Here is a 24,889-nt window from a genome sequence, read left to right as displayed (position 1 = left end):
TGAGCAATTTTTTATTTTTTAAGTTATGAAAAGGAAAAAAGTAAGTATAATTTTATAATTAAAATTTATTTTCAAAAAATGTAATTTTATTGAGTTTTTCAATTTTTTTTCCTATAAATTTAATTTCTTCTGAATATCTATGTATTTTGAAATTTTTCTGCAAAAAATTTAATGTTTTAATTCTTTTTTCAAAAAGTTTTATATAAGAATTTTAATTTTGCATTTTTTTCCAAAATATTTAATATTTAAAATGTTTTTTTTTAAATATTACATTCTCTGAACAACCGTGTATTTTGAAAGTTTTTCGTTAATAGCTGCGGATTTTGGAAATAATTTGTAAAGAGCTGTGAATTTTGAAATTTTTTCCAAAAAAAAAATAATTTTTTGAGAATGGTAAGGGGGATTTGAAATATTTTAATAATCAGTATCAAATTGCATATTATTTTTTTATTTTTTTCTAAAAAAATTCATTTTTAAATTCTTTTACAAAAAAAAATCCTAAAACCAAAGCCATTTTTTAAATTTTTTTTTTAATGTTCCCATCGCCAGTAATTTATGTTAATATTTGACGGATGTAAATAAAATCAAATCCGAGTAAATGAATCAGAAATAATTAGTGTTTTATATTATGATAAGCAAACGCTGTTGGAGGTATCTCATTTGTTAAAGTGAAAAAAAAAATCATAAATAAATATTTCCCTTGGTCTTGACTTATCTTGGTCACAAAAATTTTTGTAGGAACATACCTATATGAAAGCTGTACATTGTACACAATCAGACTTATAATAAATGTCAGTGTCGTTTCTCTGCAGTTTTTTATTCTTCCGTTAAAAAATGATATTTAAAAAAAAAAGATTTTTCTGCATAAAATCACGATTAACCTATTGTTTAAAAAGAAAGAAACAAAATAATACCTTTTGTCTCATTATAAATAAGATAAACTGACGTTATAAAACTAAATGAGATGAAATTGATTGGCAATACCAATTTACTTTTTTTAAGGTGCTGTTGAGTATTCTCCTCTTGAATTAACTTTTGTTAAGTAATGTCCACTGAGCATAATTGTGGTCCGTCAACACAAAAGCTAGTTAGAAGGTTTTAATGTGGATTACATTTGTATTCTTGGACAAATTATCCTCATACTCTAGCTACAAATTATTCTTACTATTTTATTTTATTAAGACTCTAAACTATAGTTAAAATTATTTGGGAACTAAAGTCATACCCAAATTTGGATATAAAGCCTATAATTCGGTGAGAAGAATGATAATTTCTTATTTTTTCTGTCTCTTTTTGGAAGAAAAGTTGAGAAATCTAATGAAGATTGTTTTGTGATATAATAATATGATAGTGAAGCTCTATTTTTCCTAGGAGTACTGTTTCAACATACCATAAAGTAATCTTCATTATACCTCTCAACCTTACTTCTAAAAAAAGAGAAAGGAAAAAAGTGTTCAGAATCATTTAGTAGCTCGCCAATTACGTCATTATCTTCATCAGCTGGAATATTCTTCATTGTATGTTAGATATCCTTCCATATTGTAAGGACGTAATTATAATTCCCCAAATCACAAGACAAATAAATAGCAACAGTAGAGAGACCAACGGCTGACGACCATAAAAAATGGTAGTCGTTTAAATGTGGAGATACCAGTGTGGTACATACGTTGGGTTATGGTAATATTCATTGAGGTGTAAGTTCATAATTTATTCAATCTGTATTAATATTGTTTCTATTCAAATAATCAAAATGAGGTTATAATCAAATAAATGGCATTAATACTGCAAAAGAATACTTAAATCACATACACACAGCACGGGTAATGCAGTATCCTAAATCCTGAGGGACTTACATTAATTAAAATTAAAGAAATATAGAAAATGCATCATAAAAAGTTATAAATCGCATCTAAAAGCAGAGCTATTAAGAACATAAAGAGATTTACACAAACTGAAATGGAAGCTCAATTGTGCTAATTTATTTCATTATTTTCTTATCATTATTCGAAATATATTATATAAATACATTAATGAACAGTAACAAAGGATTACATATAATCAATGTGTACCACGTTGGTTGAAGTTTACTAAATCGCTACAACACTAATATGGCTAAATCGTAGGGAAGAACAATAATGCTAGGTAAAACTATGTTTACAGTTATCGTAGGATTATAATCTATGAAGTAAAATGGTATAATTGTACTTTGAAAAAGTCACGTATTTTCACTCTAGGCTGTAAATGATTTTGCAAAGGATAAGAATCTTACTTTTTTTTTTACTTTTGATTAAGGATCTCCTTAGTTATTTTACTTATTTTACTCAATTTAGCACTCTATGGGTATATATAACTTGCTACTTTATATAATTCACACGAAAAAACCTACTAATGGATATATGTATGTCAAAAAAAAGATACAAAATATTACTTGACCACCACATATTTTGATGACTTTTTATAAAGAAACAAAATTTTAAAAAAAACACTTGCGCAAAATTTTAACCTTGTAAAATGAGTAGTTTATGAGGTAGGGATATTTTATATGTATAATTTGTTTTGTCAAATTGCACATTAAATAAACATACTTTCCAGGAAATAAGCCTCCAAACTTGGAGGCTTATTTCCTACAAATATTGTAACACTCAACGTTAGAATATATGCCGATCTTTTGAACGGTACTTTAATCTAATCATGGCTAATTAATGTAGTGATATGAAGTATGTTTGAACAGGCTATCTCATAATAACCAATATTTTTCTACTCTCTAATTTTATACAGGATGAACGAAAATACAGAAAAACATTTATATCGAGCTTATTTTTGAAATTGGGATATTTAAACTTCGGACAAATAATTAACCTTATTTTTACATATCATAAAAACATTTTATTCAAAATATACACCTTCAGCCTTCATGGTCACGGCGACAACAGTCCAAGATGGCGGCACAGACAACTTCATAACTGATTTGGCCCCATACCCGAATCATCTTAGCCTTCAGCGTCTTAAAATTCTTATGAAGTTTCGCACATGCCATGGATTCAAGAACGGACAACAAAGAGTACTCTATAGGATTTGAATCCGGAGAGCTTGGAGGCCAATTTTTCTATGACGAAAATTCTGGAAAATTATCTCCATCTTGCTGGAAGGTCCAATGCTCATTCTTAAGCTCGTACTTCGGCCCAAGGCTTGTAATGATCATCACCAACGTTCTCCAGGTAGTTATTAGTATTTACCTTGGCCTAGTTGGAATAAAGCCCAATGGCGTATTTCCCCCCTTTCAAATAACTGCCAAGACTTTGACTGTGTAAAGATTTTTGTTATTTGTACACATGTGGGACTTCATTGTTCCCATCCTTGCTCTGTACACAGTTATTCCGGAAGTTGAAGGCTATTTCAACTCTGAAATTTTTCTCGTCCGTGAAAGTAATGTATGGCAGCGTACTCCGTTTATGTCTTAATAACAAATCGCAAGCTCAATCAAAACTTTTTTTCATTGTGGTTTCAGAAAGCAATTTCAGATAGAAAGAGAAGGTACGACGTACTTATACAAATTTACCATTTGTACAACGTACTTTCTACTTGAGCAAAGTCTACGATAAAACTTTGTAATAAGGATATCTTTTAATCTTAGGAAAATTAATAGCATTCTTTAGATGCATATAGTATTTTAGGGTCTCATCATTTATTTATTAACATAAAACGGAGGATAAATTAAACTGTACTGTACAATCTATAAATAATAACAAACTATTTTATTTACTTCATATATACACTATTTTAGTGGCGAATTTTAAAATTTAATATTAAATAAATATCAATTAAAAATTTTTTAGTCTCAATCCAATAACCAAAAATTTTAGCTTTATAGTTGTATTTCACATCGAAATAAGGCTCTGAACAGTAACGGCACTATAAAAACGAATTTTTTTTAAAGAATCCAAAAGTAGCAAAAACGAATGCTGATTTTAGCCTTAGGCGATCCAAGACCGGAATTTTGTTGTACAGTTATGGTAATATTAAAAGAACAGAGTTTTAATCTTTCTTTATCAAATTTTTACTTAATAAATTAACATTAAAAACAAAATTGGAGATTTTTTTTTGGGTTGGGGCCTCAGTAGATGTCCACAAGGAGCACATGTTGTGTATATTCACATATTATTTATGATAATAAATCAAATGCAAACCCGTTGCATATTTGAATGCATCAATAACAATATAGTAATTTACAATTGCATTCATAAACTTTTTGTTTTTGTTAAACTAAAAGCTTTTATTTATTTTTTTTTTTGCATATTTTATATTCACATATGTATTAATTTAAGATAGAAATATATATATACATACATATATATACGAACAAGGTGCATGGGCATTGACTCTTCCTATATCAACCTTTAGCGTCACAATTCAATTGACATGTGGGGGGGCTCAGTATTTTTCTTTATTGAAATGTGTGGAAGGAGAAACAGTTTAGAAAATGCATTATTTCTTAAAAGTGTTGCAAAATGTAATGATAAATGCTTTAAAGTGAAAATTTAAAATTAAAAAAACCTTTCTGTTAAGTGAAAAATAGCATATTTACTTTTAGCATGTACTTGAAGAATAAATACAATCTTATGAACAAAGAATGGATTTCAGAAAGTAGAGAAGTTGTTTCACTTTAACTTGCTAATTAATTAAAGTACTCGTTCTAATCATATATATCTTTAAACATCAACCAAGAAAAAATGCTTCCATCATCGAAAATTGGGAGCAGGAGCTTGGAAATGTGTCGCTCCACATATATGTCCCCCCGTTAATTCTTACAAAGACAAATATTAATGCCATTGATAGTGATGACGGTGATTATGTTTACAAAATAAATTAATATGAGAATTACTCTGTGTCTCTCATTTATTTTAATGACATAAAAAATGGAATTAAATAGTTAGTAGACACAGGTTCTTCTTGTGGTATTATTTCATCAAGACTAATATCTAACGACGACTATCGTCTAAAATCATGTTCTTTGAGATTATTTGCAGGCAATGGGTCTGGAATTAAAAATAAAGTACATATTGTTCATCCGGGTTAGATTTCTTCAAAATAAACAATATAACCCTCGATATTTCAAGAAGTCATTTTGTCATTAAAGGCATAAGAATACCTCTTGAAGCATGTGAAGAAAAATTTAATCCAGTATCCTCAATCTATTTAAACAAAACTTTAATTTAGAAAGAGTTTCCCAAGCTTTGTAGAGACTTTGTCACTTTGAACAAGTTTAATATAAACATGAATATATCTCACAGGATTGCAAATACTGGAATACCTGTACGATGTAAGCCTCGTACATTCAATAAAGGAAGATTAAAAGCAGCCAAAGAAAAGTTCGATAAGTTAGTCAATGCATAAATAATTGAAAGATCCGATAGCCCATGGAGTTTGCCTATTCACGTGGTAAAAAGCCTGACGGATCATGGAGAATATGTCAAGATTAAAAACTTTTAAATAATCAAACAATCCACGACTGATATTCACCTCCTCAAATTCATAATTTTGCAAACTCTGTAGCTGAGTGTGAACTTTTTTATACCGTAGACTCTGCAAAAGCATACCACCAAGTACCATACTTCCTGATGATAGAGACAAAACTACAGTTTCGAACCCTGTCGATTCATTTCGATATATTAGAATGTCATTTATACTAAACAATTCAGGAGTAACGTTTCAAAGATACATTGACTCTGTAATGCAAGGATTGGGAGGAGTTTATGTATATATGGATGATTTATTAATATCTAGTAAAGCAGTGAATTATAAACAATTGCTTAGACAGGTACTCAAACGCCTAGAACAAAATAATGTAGTATTGAACATTAACAAATGTGAAATTGGAAAAGAGACAATATAATATTTGGGATACAATATCAACCGATTGGGAATAGCTCCATCAGATGAATCTAACATTTAAATCACCAACAACAAATAAAAATATCAGTAAGTTAGTAGGACAAATTAATTATTTTCACCGATTCGTACCAAATTTTGAAAAAATAGTTGGACCTCTATATGAAAAGATAAAATTGGATTATTTTTCGTGGACCTCGAATGACGAATTAAACTTAAATGAAATAAAACAACTTCTTTTCAAATCGGTAAGACAAACTTTTCCCGTAACAGGAGCTAAGATTATAATTACAACTGATGCATCATATTGGGACATTGGATAAGTTTTGGAACAAAAAATTGATAATGATATTCTTCCCCTCACATTTATATCAGGAAATTAGACAGAGCTGAAAAAAAAATCAACGTTTTATCATGAGCTACTATCGATTTATCAAATAATAAAAAAGTACGGTCACATGATTGAAGGTAGCAAGATTGATGTACTAACAGATCACAAGCCTATTGTGGATGCTAGAGAGCAAAAAATCCAAATTATACAAAAGACAAACTAATTTCAGAATACATCTCCAACATGAGTTACAAAAAAGGCTCTTAAAATTTTATTCCCAACCTTTTATCACGACCTATAAATTCTATTAAAGTTGACAAAGCAGTTTTATCGTAATGGATAAAAAGAAAGCCAAGTCCGAAGATGACACCGCTGGAAACGTTGGAGAATACGCCATAATCTCACTTATCAAACGATACTTTGTATTGGAACATGTAGCAATAAAAATGATTAAAACGATTATCAAAGAGATTTTTATCAATGTGAAAGACAAAAATAACAAAGCATCAACATGTTCCGTTTAACCTTCCAGTTACCTCATCAGATAGATTTAAGGACATATCAGTGGATATTACTAAGCCATTTGAAGAATCAAGTTTAAAGAAAAAACACAAATACTTGCTCACTTGCATTAATTCATATAAGAAATGGAAATGTGTTGAACCAATTTCTAACCAAATTTTAGACCAAGTGGTTAGAGCTTTGATGAAGTGTGGGGTATCAAATTTTGGAGTACATGACACTATTCATTTGGATAGAGGTCGATAATTTATAAGTACTATATGGTCTAATTTCATCAAACACTTTGGAATCAAACATACAACTGCTCCATCCTACAGGCCACAAGCTAATGGATTACTGAAGAGAAGGCATAGAAAACTAAAGGAATTAATTAGATGAAACAATGGTCAATGGGATGAAAATCTTCATTATGCTTGTTACAGATGAGAAGCAATCTCATGAACGATAGTGAGTTTACCCCAGCAGAAATGTTATATGGAGAAAATATAAGAATTATCGGCGAAACTATTGGAGAATCTCGTATAGATTCAACACAAGATTCAGTTCGAGAAATTATTCAAGCTATACTGTATCCTGGATCTAATAATCATTTTCACAGCAATTTTTGCACTTCAAAGGAAATACAAAAATGTAAGAGAGTTTGGGTTAGGGATGATAGAATTATTATTTAGGTCCATATACCGTTCTGGGAGGAAGAGACAACTCAACTTTCAAAGTGAAAATAAAAGGATCTCCAGAAATAATCCATATAAAATATTTTTTTTTCTGTATGTCACAAAGTTATGTTTAATTTATAATTTTGTTCGTTTTTTTGTTTTTTATCGTTAATCGTTGCTTGTTTTTGTTTTTTCTATTTTTCGATGAGGGGAAGTGAAGTAACCATGTTTAGACATGGTAACCCTGATCGGAATAGTGATCAGAGGGATTGAGCTAGTAAATAAAAGATGACCGCATAATAACAAACATTCTGAACCACGATATAAGCCCGTACCATAACACCCCTAATATCTAACTTAAAACAAAGTTAATTGACGCTTAATAACTCCAAGTAATGCCGGGTACTCCCGTTAGTTATAAATAGAAATACATTATGATTTGTGTGAAAAGTAATTATTATAACAGTTCACTTTATTTAAAAGGGGGAGGGGGCAAAGGCTGTTCCGACCTAGAATTTTAATATTGATGGAGACCGGAGGTCCTGCGATTTCTACGCTACTGTGTTGTAGTCATAGAAAAAATGTAAATTATCCTCATGTATCCTCCCTAGTGTTTTCCAGTTTCTATCCCACTAAATTTAACACAATTGTAATAATATATCATTCTAAAATATGTCTTTTTTTAAATCAAACTAATATTCTTTAATAAATGTTATATAAAATTAGTTCTAGAGATGCAAGGGACATATTATATCTTTTTTTGTAGAGTTGCAAAGATTTTTTTTTTTTTGAAACTTGATAAATATATCTATTTATATAAACATATATACTTTCTTACTAAGCAGTTCAGGAAATAAGCTACCAGGTGCACCGAAAAAACCTTTACACTTCGTTTTTCTACATAAATCAAGATTTTGTGAATACGGTAAAATTGTTCTGGTCAAATAATATTTTAGAAAATGGATCTTCCTAAGTATCTTAGAAGCCGAGAAAATGTCATCTGATGGTGACCAACGAATTTCGGTGCGTTCACTTTTGGACACTGGCAAGAAACCAAAAGAGACTGCAAAGTAGTTGGAGATCTTCAGGCCAACCGTCTATGCCGTTTTGAAGTAGGACACGGTGGACAGGAAGCTGGGTGCGGTAGGAAAAGGAAATTGAATCTGAAAGAAGTCAAGGAGGCTGACCAGGCCAACCCTTTGAATTCGACTCTAAAGAACGCCAAGACTTTGGCGTTTCGGATTGCAAGACCATCAAAAAGGCTGAGGGCAAGAACCTTGTGATGGTGTAAAGGCCCTTCATAACAACAGCCATGGAACAGGCACCTCTCCAACGTTGCAATGCTCTTTTGAATGACCTCAAGAAGGTCAAAGCCGGTCGCGTGTGATCTTCAGTGATGAGAAGACATGACTCTCACTACCACAATGCACCCTGCATTTGTCAGGTCTCTGGACTTTTTGGTCTCAGATGGTAAATCCAATCCGCTCATCTGGTTCCCGCTCAACTTCCAGGCTTTGGAGGAGAAGTTATTACCATGGGCCCAAACCAACTTCCCAGACATGAACGTGGTATTCCAGTAGGATGGTATGCCTGCACACACATCCAAAAAGGCCAAGGAGTAGTTGGAGGACAACTTGCTTTTCTGGCCAAGGAAAATATGGTCCTCCTTCTCACCAGATGCCAGCCCATTGGACTTCACTTTTTGGGTGCATTTTGAGCCCACTGCCTGCACCGTCCGTCACCCAAATATCAACAACGTCAAGAACATCGTTAACCAGTACTGGGATACCATTTCGGAGGAGTACATCCCCAATTAGTGTAAGGCCTTTCATTGCCGCCTGGAAGCCATCAATGCTGCCAAGCGGGACTGGACTACATCGATGATTAGGGTAGCCAAGACATTCTATTAGTTGTTTTTATTTTATTGGTATACCCTATTACAACTGGTTACTGAAAAACATCTTGATAAAGTTCTAGATTGAAAGCTTAAAGATTTTATCGCCGCACCCGGTATATCTGTATATGAAACGTTAAAGATGTCAAACACAAGTTTACATTGTACAATTTTACCTCATTTATTGCTTACAGATTTATCTACCGTAATATCTCTAAAAATAGTTATTTTGCATTCTAACAAATTACGTAATCCTTTGCTTTAAAAAGAAAACCCTATATATTTATCGTTAATTATATTAAAGTAATTTATACTCAGGCTCTACACCAGATATTCTTTCCCCTTTATTTGTTTCAAAGCCGAAAAGTTTGTCTAAATTTTAAATGATGAGAACAATAAATAAATTAAATTAAATTCACGTAGGAAAATTTCAACATAATATTAATCTTATATATACAAAAATAAACTTTTGAATCTTCCTCCTCCTCCTCCATTTTTTCTGTCTAGCAACGGTTTTTGTTTTTCACACAACTATTAAAATTAGAAAGGAAGATTGCATTAGCCAATTAATTCGTCTTGGATGAACACTTATGAGAATTCAATCTGTTCATTATTTTTTCAGGTAGTAACATGAAAGGGAGATTGCCTTAACCATTTAATTCGTCTTAGATTGCTTCAATTCAAATAAATACTTATTGTTGCAATTCAAATGAACACTTAGAAGAATTTAATGTGTACAGTAAAGCCAATTAGTGACATTGTATAACTAATTAGACATATAAGTTTCGTAATATTTTGAAGCACCTATGGCCCATTAATACTTTATTGAAGCATAGGATATTACACAGGATACTTATTTATTTGGAGGTAAAGTAATTTTAAAGTTGTTTTGTTGTTGGTGCATTTATTAAGCGATCTTTACTTTTGGGAATTTAGGAGTAGGTTAGTTTATTGACATCACATCACACTTTTGAGTTTCATCTCCTGTGCGTCCGTGGAACGGTAGGCTCATCCTAGCATAACATAAAATAAAATAAAATCCACAACGGGTAAAAAAATACCAAAAACAAAACAAGACAAAAAAAAAACCGAAGCAACAAATAACGGAGAGAAAAATAAAAACCAGTAGACATCTGATAAGATAGTAATTATGTTAGTGAATATAGCCGAAAAGATAAGATCTTGAGCCAGCTATCATATATAATTTTTTGTAAACAGTATAACCTAAAACGGTAGAAGCACCCTCAACTGTCTGTCAACAAAATCTGTATTATTAAGCATATAGTTCGCCTGAAGTATAACATACCCATAACTTCAGTGATGACTATGTCTGTTTTTATGTGAGCCCGAGTAGTCAGTGGCATAACCGACAACCAATTTTCTTTTTTCAGCTCTATTTGAAGTACATCCCTAATTTTCTCTCCCACAATTTCCTTTACACGTATCACTCCATCACATTCTTAAAAAAGACTTTGTGTGATCCTTGCAGACCGAGCAGAACTTCTCTGTTTTTTCGACTTGTTGGTAAATGTTGTTGATGTTGCGAAATGATATTGTAGCCTCCTCTCTCTGGATTTTCAGAATAGATTTATCATGACCGATCTCCATCTCACTTTATCGATCCCCGTGTCCGTTATATTCAACTTTCGGAGTTGTTTAGAAACTAAAGGAATAGTGACATCTGATACTTTCATTTTCTCAACCTTCTTTTGAACATATTGTACATTGAGAGCCCGCAACGCAATGTAACATGGGACGTGAGGATCCATACTTCTTTATATATCTCGCATGGAAATGATACGTGAAAAATTGGCCGTGACAAAATTTAAAGAAGACATGCATAGGAATGAATTTTTTGCCCTAAAAGAGACAATTCCGAAAGCTTCATTAGTTAATCTCTAACTTTGAAGAAATTTATAAAAAAATACCTAACGATATGACAAAAATTTATATGTATTACTTGGGAAATGCTTATTAATTTACTTATCTCCTGTGGTGAACAAAATGAGCGCCCTACAACTTATTTAACATACCTAATTATAAGTATGAAATAGACGAAAAAGAAGAATAAAAAGTCACCTGACTATAATAGATTTTGATGATTGGGTTATCTATATTAATTTAAAAAATTAAGAATAAAAACAAACCTTAACTTCTTAGAATAGGGTGATTTTTATTAGATTAGCTCATACTTAAAAAGAATAGAATGCATGATAAATAATGAATCACTAAAGTCAGCTGTCCTAGCGATATTGGCTTATGGATAAATTAGTGTTCGTAGTCAGAGTTTGTTGGTAGATCGAGGAGCAATTCCCCCCTACTCACAAGGTTTATTTTATATTTGATAGACTAAGTTTGAAATGAAATACAAATGGGAATCCCTAGCATAAATTTCATACTCACCCTATGGTAGAGTCTTTTGTAATTTACAATTAAAAATGTATCAAGGCTCTACAATCATGAGAATTGACCCTTGAAATTAGGACCGAAAGAGGGATTCCATAAAATGTTCATACTATTGGAACTGCTTTTAGCATTCTAAAATTTAGAATACGTTCTATTCTTATGAATATGAGCTACTTTATGTAACACATAATAGTCAACCATTTCTTTGACGGTCGGGTGACTTTTTGGTATATAATATTTGGTTGACATGAAATAAGCCAAGTACATAGTACATATATTATTACTCAGCCTGATTACATATTTATTCGTTAGAATCAGGTTTGTTCTGTGTTTGCAACACACACCACTTCACAATTCTCTATATCAAGGTGATTGAAGTTTTATAAGGGTAAGAAAAAAAGTAGTGGGAGAATTAACTCATCACTTTAAATCACAAAAACTTGGTTCATAATTACGTGAAGAATGTTAAATAATGTGCCAATCAAAAAATATATTACTTATATATTCGACATTTACTTTGATATACTATCATTCTTACATACATACAAATTATATGAAGTTTATATATGTACACATTAAGAGGCGAAATGGAGAAAGAAAATTCAATTGATGCTTTTCTGCATAAAATAATGCTATAAATTGTTTAAATAAATGGGGATAAACAATGTGTTCTTTATGGCAATTTTTTATGAGCAATTGCCATATTTTTTTATGCAGCAATAATATAATTTTTTCCATTATATATTTCTACGAGTAAATTACTCTATGTATCTGCTTCTTCAGAGTACTAAATTAACAACAAAAAAACTGACTTAAAAATATGAAATAGAAATATTTTTCAATGGTTTAAACAGAAATTACTTTTAACAATCCAAATTATATCATTTTTTAATCAACAACAAATCTGTAACAAAAAATATTTCACTTTCTTATAATAAGGATGATTGGTATTGAAATAATTACTTAACTATTTATTTGAAAGCCATTTTCTAGATTATCAAATTATCTTCCATTCAACCTTGTTCGTACTTTTACAATATATTATGTATAGGATGCGCTCTCGAGAGGCACAATAAAACAAATGTCGTCAGGACTAATGTAGGCTTTATGCAATACATTCGATAGTTATGAATTGAAATCACTCAAACACTGTTTGTCGATGATACAAACTATTTTTGTCATTTTTGTTTGAAATTGTTCCTGAAAACGTTTTAATTAATAATTATTGCAAGCATTCACATCGAAAATGGAACTGAATATTTAGTTTGTTGAGTTCGAACAAAGCAGGTGGGCTCAATTGTCTGTCCAAAAATTCAAAATCATTATTCTTCAAGATAACCCTATTTTAGTCAAAGGGATTGAGGTCAAGTGAGATAATTAGCTACGAAACGTCACTTTAACCTTTGATCAAAGTAAAGAATATATGGTCGGGTGTAATGATAATGATCCAGTGTATTTTTTTAGATCACCCGTTATTTTTTTTTAATTGGTATTCTGAAGAATTAATTATCCTATTCTACGCTGTAGTTATTACTGTTTAACTCCTGAGAAGTGAACGTAATTTTTTTACTAGACTTAGTTCTATTAAAAATCTAGTAAGGGAAAATTTTTGTGTACTTGAGGATTTGTTGGGAAGTTCTTGCCAATCTCCCTTTTTTTAAATTATTTTAGCTCTTTTCCCTCACCACAGCTGATTTAATGAAACATCATGTCAGCTAAGCTGCTCTCCTCCAAACATTCTTCAAATTGTCAGGGTTACCATGTTGATTTTCGTTTTTTAACGTGCCCAAAATACACTGGATTTTAATTTTAGTCAGTGGTGACTCATACGCATCCTTAAACAAACAAGCTGTATAACCTTTTTTTTTTTTTCCTAAAGATAGCATAAGTGTATATACAATGTTTGTAGCCTTATTGCTAATAACAAATTGCTTGGATTTATAAAAATTTATTGTTTGACCACAAAATTGATAAATGCTTGTCAGAGAGAAAAATATTTGCATCTGCTTTCTTTTTTCCACGGTAATTTTTTTATATTTAAATGGTGTCCGGATAATTTTTCTCATTTAACGATTCTTTACTTTTCCTAAAGTTTTTAAAAAAACAGAGTAACATGTGTATTTACTAGCTCACCAAAATTTTACTATACAGTAATTTCCTGATTCATTCTTGGAAATAATATAAAACCTTCATTGTTTTCACTTTATTAGGATCTAAGTTTTGTCGGAAAATAGTGAGTTTTGCATTATAAATGGTTTTGAATAAAGATTAATTTAATTTTTTTGTAAAGGAGCAGAAAAGAAAATACGAATAAAATACCTTGTGCTAAAAGGAAATAGTTAAATTAAAATAGAAAATGGTACGAAATTCGAATTAGGAGCTAGTATAAACACAAAAGGAATTTGAAATTGCAAACCTAAGCTACGAATTTAATAAAAGTACGTACATTATGTGTACCTAATACGACCATGTGTGAGGGGTTATGAAAAAGGCCAAAAACATGAGTACATACTTTCAGGGAATTATTGACACATGGAAAAATGACACATGCAGCTAAGCTTGTCTTTCTTTTCTTTTTCTCTTATGAAGGATGGAGTAAAAACTGAGGTTGACTCATCTTCTCCCTTTTTTCAAAAAATAACTCCTTTTATGGTATCCTTAAATAGGATGCGTGAGTTTTCCATGTTCCATGATACTTTTTTCATAGCCACTTATGTCGATATTGAAACATTGATGTTAATTTATACGGTGTACCCTGTACTATATAAATAGGAAAAATGTATTTTTCCATGGAAATGGAAAAAGACAAGAAATGAAATGAACTATAAAAACTAATTGAATAATTCACACAAATGAATTGCAATTATTATGCAGGTTTCAAAATGTTTTTTTTATTTTCTTTAATAAAAAAATAAGGACGAATAAAAGCCTTTTTAATGCATTCAATGTAAGAGAGAATTTTTTTTATTTGTAAAAAAAATGTGAAATGTGATGCATTTAAGGTTGAAAATTCAAATAAATGTGATTATTTTTCACCTATATTTACTTTCTCTGGTTAATCATTTATAGAGAAATGAACATACTCGTACCATCTGTATCACAACATAAATTGAAGTCTATAAAATATAACTTTTATTTCTGTCTCATTTGCCAATGGTTCTCTCTTTTTCTCCCCTCATCTTTCTAACTCATCATTTAAAGGTTAATTTAAGTTGTCAAAAGGATGTTGTTTAGGTTGATAGAAGTGAGGGGAGAGGTCTCAAAGGGGGGTTTAACATCAAATTCCCCTAATTTTCTTATTTCTTCGACAAATGAGGTCATTTTTCGTTCATATAATTATATTTAATATTTGATTTGTATGAGTCTTATAATCATTTGGAGGGTACTGTCTTGTCTTTTGTACCCATTAAAAAGTTATTGGATTGAAAAATAAAGTACCTTAATTTTTGGACTAATTGTCTTTCATATTTTCTCCCTACACTTAGTACACAGTTGCTTTACAAACATGCTTATTTTTTTCACAATCGCAGTACAAGAAGTTTAGGATAAAAATATTTGGAATTTATCGTAGCATTATTCTTTATTTAGATATGTTGGTGTATTTAACATTAAATTTCTTGAACACATCTCTTTTTTTTTTAGCTACTAGCTCTGGTTCTACAATCGTGAAGGTTTTTAGATTTAGCCACATATATTCTGAATCAATAAAAATTATTCGGACCTCTTATCTATGAACAACAATTTCTTTTCTCCAAAAAGTCAACTATATTAAGAATTATTTAAAAAAAGACTTGGGTAAGGAAGGCTTCCTCAAGACTGACAGTCCAAAAAAAAAAGAATTTTTGTTCTACAAATTGATTTTTTGATATATGTACTGAAAATCAAAATCCCAACAGTAAAAATTTTCTTTTATTTTCGCATAATTTGACATTTTACTATCAATTATTAAAAAGCCGATAAAACTGGGGAACAAAATGTTGTTGCATTTGATAATTTGATTTTTTAACATTTTTTTTTCATGTTATATCCCAATTGATTCCAGGATTTATTTCATGGAATCTTTAAGACTTGATTTTCCATGACACTTGTTATAAATTATAATTGAATAACAAAGACGTTCGTAATCAAAAGGCACTCCTTATATAAAAAATTCATACTAAAGAAAACTTTTTGCAAAAAAAAATAAATAAAACAAACTTATATCATTTATTATTCCCTTGAGATTAGCCTTTTCATTTTCTTACTCTCTACTTTTCCTCGCCAACCACCGAGCTCTTTTTTGTGTGCCTCTAACTTTTATTATTTTTGAAACATATAAGAATAGGAACAAGGATAATAATAATATTAAGAAGCTTGACTCTACACTGTACATAAAATGAGTCTCCCAATTCTCCTTCTTTAACCCTTTTTATGATGTTTTCTTATGTTAATACTAGTATCTAAATATCCCATACGTCATATTTAAATTTACGCGCAATTTTTTTTTTTTTTCAAAATTTATTAAAAAAATAGCTCTCCCATAAAATATTTTCACTTCTTTAAATTAATAATAGGAATTTTTATTTTATTATAAAGGATATAAAATATTACAATTATATCTGTCTTTTTAATTTGTATGTATATATATGAAGTTGTAAAATAAGTAAATAAATATATATATATAAAAATAGTTCGTGAATACAGTGAGAACAAAATTAAGTTTATTTCAAGTGAATTGAAAGTGAAATTGACATTTTTTATTCAATGAAGTCCTCTGCCCTCCTCCTGAAGGCTGGATAAACCTTATGGATGTAGTCTTCTGACAAGTTAGCCCATGTGACCTAGATGGTTGACACCAAAGATCTTCCAGACCTGTGAGACTTGTTGCAGATAGCTACCTCGACTTTGATCTAGATTAAATAATCTGAAGGATTAATATCTGGGGAGTGGGAGGCCACATGTTCTTGGACCAAAAAGCCTCAAGGTTAACCTCCCATTTTTTTTGGGTCTTCTGGCTTGTGTGAGAAGGAGCTCCATCGTGTTAGAATACTATTCGAATCTCTTTGTATTCCTTCTTGATTCAAGGAACTACGTGTTCCGATGTAGTTTGATATAGAATTCAGAGGTAACCTTCTTGTTGTTCCGAATGAAAATGTCTACACACTTCTTCCCATCGGACTCGAAGACATTCGAAGCCATGAACAAGGCCATACTAACTTTTTTAAAAGTAATTTCACACTCGGCTATTTCCCAACCTGTCGACCCTATACAACTTCTGTTCCGAGAAGAAGATGATGACCGTTGGCTTGTGTTTAAACGCATTTAAAAGAATCTTAGCTCTATACAACCTCTTCATCTTAGTAACCGCTGTAATGAGAATTTTCTTCCTCCTTATTCTTGATTTTGCTCTAAAGTCATCTTTAACTATACTTTGGCATGTAACCTCGCTCACATTCATCTTCTTGGCCATACTCACTGGATTTCTAATATGGTATTTCTTGACATGAATAATCATGGGCTTTGTTCTTATTGTTCATTTCCGACCTCACCCAGACTTTTTGGCGACCTTTACTTGTGTTTCAAACCGATTTTTAGCAGCATACACGCTTATTCGGCTGATCCTGAGGTTATTGGAAGTCAAGTTTGGGTATCATGGCGAGTGAGCAAATCCAGCGCAGGAATTCTTTGGGCTTCCATTTTGTCGTCTTTGAAGATCCATTTAATATTTAAAAAAAAAAACAATTGCAAAAGATTGTTAAAATAAAATGCATACTTATTTCTGTAAAAATTACTATCAAAACTCGAGCTGTGAGTATTTCTTTAATGTTAAACTTAAATATGACGCATGGGGTTTTATCATAATTTGTATGTACCAGGATGTCTTTCCCGAGACCCTTTTTTCCGGGATTCCAAAGAAGTCACGTATTTAATTATTCTAATAATACGTGAGTTTTTTTTGTTTTTTTTAATATATAGCCCGTTGCTCCCCGAAACTTAGATCCTTCATTATTTCCTATTAATTTTTTTATAACTAGTCATATCGGATTAAGGGATTAAAAAAATAGTAACCGAGTGTTCTAAAATGAACAACTTACAGAGTGTTGATGAAATGATAATTAAGAATATATTTATGGGTAAAACTAGCCATGGATAACTTAACATCTGGATATAATATTCACTTTTAAAATCACACAACCTCTCTATTATGACCATTGTTGTTTTGATTAAATATGTTACATTATTTTTGTTAGTATCATTATTATGTCAATAATAATCTGTATTTATAAGTTAGTTTTATACTTGCAGTTATCCTTATATTTATCTGCCCGTGTATATATAATATATTTTTATTTTATTTTTAAAGGGCGTTTCAGTAAGAGCAATTATTCTCCCAATATCCTTTTATATCCTCAAAATCCAACAATGTTATTTTCAATATATATATAGATTTTGGATGGAACAGTATGCAAAGTAGAACTATGCCTTATTGCCCCATGCATTTTGTGGAGTATGATTTCATAGTTTTACTTTGTCCGATACTCCACCAAAATTGACTGTAAGACTCAACAAAAAACAATACCGACAATTGGGAACGTTCCATAGGGCAATAAGGTACAGTTCTTTTTTGCTTGTTGATCCACCAAAAATCGACCTATAATTTGAATAGAAAGTTATTATTCTTCCTAGATGTGAAATATGCTTTCGACTTGCGTGGTTTCTTAATACCACACTGGTAAAACATCTGGTCTAAAGCTCAAAGATAATATAAGAAGAACTTCTTTGCATAAATTTCCGACATCAAACATGGAAATTCTTAATAAATGGAAATCAGCCATACGAGTTTATTAGATATCTGGTAAAAATACTATATATTTATTCTAGTAATATCTGATTAGTATTTACATAAAATGTGTTATTGTTAGAATATATAGATGGTAAACCTATTGATAGTTCTAAAAAAAATCTCTTCATTTTAAACAAGATGATTTCGAAACAGAAATTAAATGGATAAATATAGTACCAAAAAGACGTATCTTAAAAATGCTATACCCTCTTTAAGATAAATTATACTACTGAAAATTAAACGAAGGACTAGTATATAGCAATGGCTGAGGTGAGACATATTTGAAGAGTAATAGAATATAATTCAGGGACCAAAAGTTTTTGAGAGAACATGACAATTATATCTTTTGAGCTCAATCAAAAATTAGATTTATAATTGTGTACCTATAAAAATAAAAGAAAATTGGGTGAAAGATGACGGTTGTATTAAGCGTCAGAATAAGATTTTTGTGGGAAAAAATATATTAAATATGATTAATTTCTCTATGTCCTCAACGCCTTTTTTGTAGATCTCTTGACTCAATAATTATGTCTTGCCCTACATCTTGCCAAATATTTTCAATGTCTTGTAAAACATAGCATTTCTTCTGTTCTTCTTTGTACATAATTTCGAATAAAATTTTCATATTATGATGAAAAACTTTGTAGTAGTATCAAATGAAAAAAATTAGAGAAACGTCTGTTCAATCTTTAAAAATAAAAACTCAACATTACAACGAAAAATAATGTAGTTAAAATCTATTAATTTATTTATCATTAGTTATCAATATTTATAATAAATATAATCAACAATTATGTTGAGTAATCTATCATAAGATTTTCGAATGAAATCAATTTTTATAGAGAAAAAAATTAATTCAAACTTACTTCATAAGTGAATTATTAAACATCGAGTGATCAATGTAATCATGAGTCATTCCACTTGAAGAATATTATTAGTAGTCATATCTAAATATAATGTAACAAGTATCAGGAAGTAAAAGTTGAACTTACTGTCCATAAATTATCAGAATCAATTTGAAATTAAATAAATACCAAACCAACTTCATTATGTGTCATGTCTTCAGTTTCAGTAGTGCTGATGATAACAATTTGTTGTATTAAAATAATAAACTCATTTATGCATAACATATTGAATAATTCACACATAGATTCTTAATCCATAATAAAAGTTTCAAATTCCTAAGATTAAAGTACATATTGAAGTAGATATCTTCTATATAAATGTACAGGAAGGATGTGGCATCTTAAATACTAATTTTTTTCAAAAATGAACCACAAACATATACTCATCTTGGAAATCAAATCAGAAACACTATTTTAATACTTATAATCAATTAAAAAAGGGAGATCAAATTAATTTTACAAGAGGTGAAACATTAATTAATTAATATGAAGTCATCTATAGATGAAAACAGGTTCATTAAGAGACGCTCTTCTCCAATACAAGATAAATATGATGAACTACAAAGGAACTGATTATTTCATTTCTATGTCATGGATATTTCCTCAAAAAAAAAAAAAAAAAAAAAAATCCTTCAATGAGGTTTAATGGGAGGTTCTTTCTACACACTCACTAATAAAGGCAATCTTCGATAGAAAGTTGGAACTGGAAAGGATCAAAGGAAATCCTGTAAAAAAAATTAATTCTTTCTTCGACAGAATTTAATCCTACTTGAGAAAGTGCTTTTGAAGCACTTTCTCAAGTTTCACCTCCAAAAAATGACATTTTTCGACCAAATCTTTCACCAGACCATCCACAATTCTATTATTGATTACTTGGATCACAAATGAGGGGGTTCAATGGACTATGGGCTAAGTCCCTGTCTCCATATTCATAATTCATAACTTTCTAACACGTATTATTTCTTTTTTTCTACACTTGTTATTTATTATTCATATTCAAAGATCTATCAAGGAGATTGAGTGAGTAAGAAATCTATGGACTACCTTAAAATTTATTTATTATTCATAAAATATGAAATGAAATATTTATATTTCAAAGATTAATTAAATTTTTATATATACAAAAAGGACATTTCCCAGGATCCAGTTATTTAAAAATCCGTTTTCTGGGAAGTGAGAATCCCTACTATGTACAATATACATTGCCCATACACTTATGTAGATTAAAAGGTTATTTTCTTTGCTTTAGCAACTACAACTTGTGTTAAAAATGGCTAAATTAATTTATATTTAAATTGTTTTATTCTCCGTTTTGCTTTAAATTATATATATTGATGAATCAGCAATGCAGAAAAAAAATTATAATAATCCAAGATTGCATATGTGATGACGTAACAATTTTCAATCTATGGTTAAATAATACAAGCACGTTGGGCGTTCAGTGACCAACCCCTATTTATTCCTTTTTGTTATTTTTATCGAGACTTCCTTTTTCCTTTCGTTCAAAGAAGAACCACATTTTTCGTTCGTGATAATAAATCAATTAATATTTTTATAACCTGGATCTCATCTATTCCTTCGAATTAATTATTAGTTACGGACTCGTACACGTGGAATTACTATTATACCTTATATACTCAAAAATCCATATTGGTGGCAGCGGAAAACAGGTTGTAAAAATTATATTATTATGAAGGAAGTAACAGAGGAAAAGCGTGGAGATAATTCAATTTCTAAAGTCGCTATCAGGACTCCCGATTTTAGTATCGAGGATCCTTCTTTTTTTTTTCGACATCTTGGAATCTCAATTTATATTAAATAATATCACTGTTGACTCGACAAAATTTTTATACGCAATAACAGGACTCCCTCACAGCGTGGCACGAAAAGTCGGGAAAGAAACAAGAACATCCAACTCCTATGACAAGTTGAAAACCGAAATTCTTGACATTTTTGAAAAGTCTAAAAGTCAACTTTTCGACGAATTAATTGGAAGCACGATGATGATTGGAAAACCGTCAGAATATCTTAAATCTCTAAGCGAAACAGCTCAGAAGATTTCTATTCCTGAAGATATGGTAAAGCATAAATTTTTAAACGCCGCTCATCCAGAAATTTTGCCTGTTTTGGTCTCAAGATCTGAAGATTCTTTGGAACAGTTAGGCAAATTGGCTGATCAATTGCATGAAATGATTAATATTAAATCAGTTAACCGGGTGATTTCACACTCATCACCTACTTCAGATAGAGATCATAATCGAGAATTCAAATCTTTGACTCTGACTCCATATTATCCAGATCAACGTCCTAAAGTATGTAGAGCACATCTCTTTTATGGACATGCTGCACGCTCTTGTAAGAAATGGTGCATATTTCCAAAATCAAGATCGAATTTAAATATAGAGCCTTCATCACGCCCTTCTTCTCCTATTCGTTCGGAAAACAGGAAAGGCAAGTGAGTTTAGCGGCGAACTCCTTGCCCTTTATCAAAGTCGCAGCTCAAATCAATAATTTGGTAAAGGTGGAAATTTTAATCGATACAGGGGCTACAATATCACTATTACCAATTTCAAAAGTTTTGATTACTTCTCTCAATCCGTCACCTGTAAAGCTTGTCGCGGCTAATGGAAAAATAATTCAAGTATTTGGAGAGTTAACTTGTGTAATTGGAATTAAAACATTACGCAGGAATTATCCATGGACTTTTGTTGTAGCTGATGTAACTAATCCTATAATAGGAATTGATTTTCTTCACCATTACGAATTTGTGATTGACTGCAAAAATGGAACTTTGTCCGACCCTAAAACTGGTAACTTAACTGCAGGTATTCTCTTATCAAAGAATGGCATATTTGCTATCAATCAAACGTTTGAAACATCTGAGTCTTGTATTAAAAATATTTTTATGAAATATCCTTATTTAACAGTATCTCGTCCTAATAACGCCCCGATCGATATTCCTCCGGACGTACATCATCGGATAGATACTGGAAGTTCTCCTTCATGTACATTCAAATTTCGTCGTCTTTCTCCTGAAAAGACAAGGATTTGTCAGGAGAAATTAAACTCTCTTCTTGAAGCTGGAATTATTCGACCCTCTAGTTCGTCTTGGGCAACACCTTTACATTTTGTGAAGAAGAAACAACCAGGAGAGTGGAGAATGGTCGGAGATTACCGAGCTTTAAATGCTAAAACAATTCCTGATAAATATCCACTTCCTCATATGAATGATATTGCTACTCGTCTTCATGGCTCAAAAATATTCAGTAAAATCGACCTTTGTCAAGCCTATTACAATATTCCTGTCAATGAAGAAGATAAACTCAAAACGGCTATTACAACTCCTTTTGGTTTGTATGAATTTAATTATATGCCTTTTGGTTTGAGAAATGCAGGATCTTCGTTTCAAAGATTTATGAATAAAATTTTGGGCAAATTCACATTTACATTCACTTATTTAGATGATATTTTGATATTTAGTACAACTAAAGAAGAACATTTACAACATGTAGAAACTGTCCTCAAGACTTTAAATCAATTTAAACTGCGTGTTTCGGAAGATAAATGTGAATTTTTAAAAGAAAATATTGATTTTCTTGGAGTCACAATAACTCCAGATGGAATTATACCATGTAAAAATAAGTTGTCAGTTATCAAAGCATTCAAGAAACCAGTATCCCCTTCAGAATTGAGGCGATTCTTAGGAATGATTGGATTTTATAGGCATCTTATACCCAATTTTGCTAATTTAGTTTTACCTTTAACAGAATTAATACGTTTATCAGATGTTAAAATGGATTTAGTTTGGACTCAGAAAGAAATATCATCGTTTGAGGATATGAAAAACACTTTGGATAATATTTGTTGTTTACCTTTTCTAAACCCAAAGTGTAATATATTTCATTTAATTACAGACGCTTCAAATCATGCAGTGGGAGCCGTTCTTCATCAAATTGTAGATGACAAGCCATCTCCCATTGGATTTTTCTCTAAGAAGATAAGTCAAGCTCAACTTAAATATTCAACCTTCGATCGCGAGTTATTAGGAGCCTATTTATCTGTATTACATTTCAAGTACTTAATTGAAGGTCAAAATGTGACAATTTTTACTGACCATAAACCTCTTGAATCAGCATTTAAAAGCCAAAAATTAGCCAAGTCAGATCGTCAACAACGTTATTTGTCATTAATTACCGAATTCGTCCAGGACATTCAATATATCAGAGGTAAAGACAATATAGTCGCTGACTATTTATCACGTCCAATCGCAAGTGTAGAACAAATTCCTGTATCTATTGATTTACCTAGAATTTCAAATGCTCAAACCATCGCTTTATCAGAAGAAGAAGAGTTTGTAAAATATTATGATGAGTTTAAACATCAATTTAAAAAAATAAAAATTTCAGATGGGATGGAATTAATTTGCGAAATATCAACTCCCTCTCCTCGTCCTTATGTTCCAGCTTCGCTTCATAAGGATATTTTTGGTTGGTTTCACAATTTATCACATCCAAGTGGAAAATCAACAGCATTGATTATTAAGTCGCGTTATTTTTGGCCATCTATGGATAAGGAAATAAAAGCATGGGCGGCGGATTGTGTGAATTGTCAAAAGTCGAAAGTGGGTCGTCATATAAAGACTGATATTCAACCATTTTATGCCGGTGGTAGATTTCAAACTATTCATTTGGATATTGTGGGTCCTCTACCACCTGTAGAAATTCCGGGACAATCTTCGCTTTTACCGTATAGGTACATACTAACATGTATTGACAGAGCTTCTCGATGGATTGAAGTTTGTCCATTGACTGATATAACTGCCTCTGCTATTGCAAATGCTTTTATATACGTATGGATTTCTCGATTTGGAGTACCATTATATGTAATTACTGATCGTGGTAAACAGTTTGAGTCTGAATTGTTCCATCAACTATCACTTATGGTTGGTTTTCATAGACTACGTACGACGTCGTACCATCCCCAAACTAATGGAATGATAGAAAGAGTGCATAGGGTCATAAAGTCTGCATTGAAAGCTAAAAACACTAAATGGTATTTTGCTTTGCCTATTGTGATTCTTGGTCTCAGGATGATCCCTTCAGCAAATTCAATACCACCGTTTACTGCTTTGACTGGTTCGGAAATTATGATACCTAGTAATTTCGTTGATGATGATAAAAAAGTTTACCTAATATTGTGGACCATGAATATATAACAAATTTAAAAGTGTATTTTAATAATTTGGATTTTGGAATTCTTTCAGGTGGTACAAATCATTCCTCAAAGTTATCATATGTTCCAAAAGATATTCTAACTACCGAATATGTATGGATTCGTGTAGATCGTGTCAAAGGTCCCTTAGAAGCCCCTTACACCGGTCCAGCGAAAGTCATATCCAGAAATAGTCATACGTTCAGAGTTGAATATTTATCTGGAAAACAAGACGTAGTATCCATAGAAAGA

Source organism: Lepeophtheirus salmonis, chromosome 3, assembly GCF_016086655.4.
Source record: "Lepeophtheirus salmonis chromosome 3, UVic_Lsal_1.4, whole genome shotgun sequence".
NCBI classification, from domain to species: Eukaryota; Metazoa; Arthropoda; class Copepoda; order Siphonostomatoida; family Caligidae; genus Lepeophtheirus; species Lepeophtheirus salmonis.
Note: the sequence above shows the minus strand (reverse complement) of the source record.